The following is a 564-nucleotide window of genomic DNA, read 5'->3' as shown; positions in this document are numbered from 1 at the left end:
GCCAAGGAGACCCCACCAGATGGACTTGAACCAGTGTCCAGTCTATAAAGAGGGGGGTCAACATGGAGGAATCATTTCCTCCATGCTTCCAAGAGAAGCCAACAATGGTCGAGCAGGACCTTTGACTTATCTTCACATAGATGGAACTGGTAAAAGAAAGGAGCCAGGGGCTCCTCCCAACCCCATGGGACTCCTGAGGAACAAATCCTCTAACGACCTCAAGAGTAAAAACAAGTCAGTTTATCTGGTCCAATTGTATGTCCTTAAACACCCAAAAGGGAAGTATAACCAAAGATTAAAGGGGCCAATATAATTTCATAAGAGCATATATATATCTATAAGCTACTTGACAAACAGCAAAGCCAGACAGGCGATACCTTCAGTCGAGTTGTTGAACAGGATGGATAAAGGTCCTTCCAGACAGTTCCAAGATACTACTGGAAAAATGAACAGCAGACCCCAATTCTATCCAAAGGAATATTGACAATAGATTGCCGTAGATGAGGAACAGCTGATCCTCCTGGATCACGGACCTTGGCTGACTAGATTTACCAGAAGGGCAGA

Source organism: Nannospalax galili, unplaced genomic scaffold (assembly GCF_000622305.1).
Source record: "Nannospalax galili isolate Female #2095 unplaced genomic scaffold, S.galili_v1.0 scaffold167, whole genome shotgun sequence".
Lineage (NCBI taxonomy): Eukaryota > Metazoa > Chordata > Mammalia > Rodentia > Spalacidae > Nannospalax > Nannospalax galili.
Note: the sequence above shows the minus strand (reverse complement) of the source record.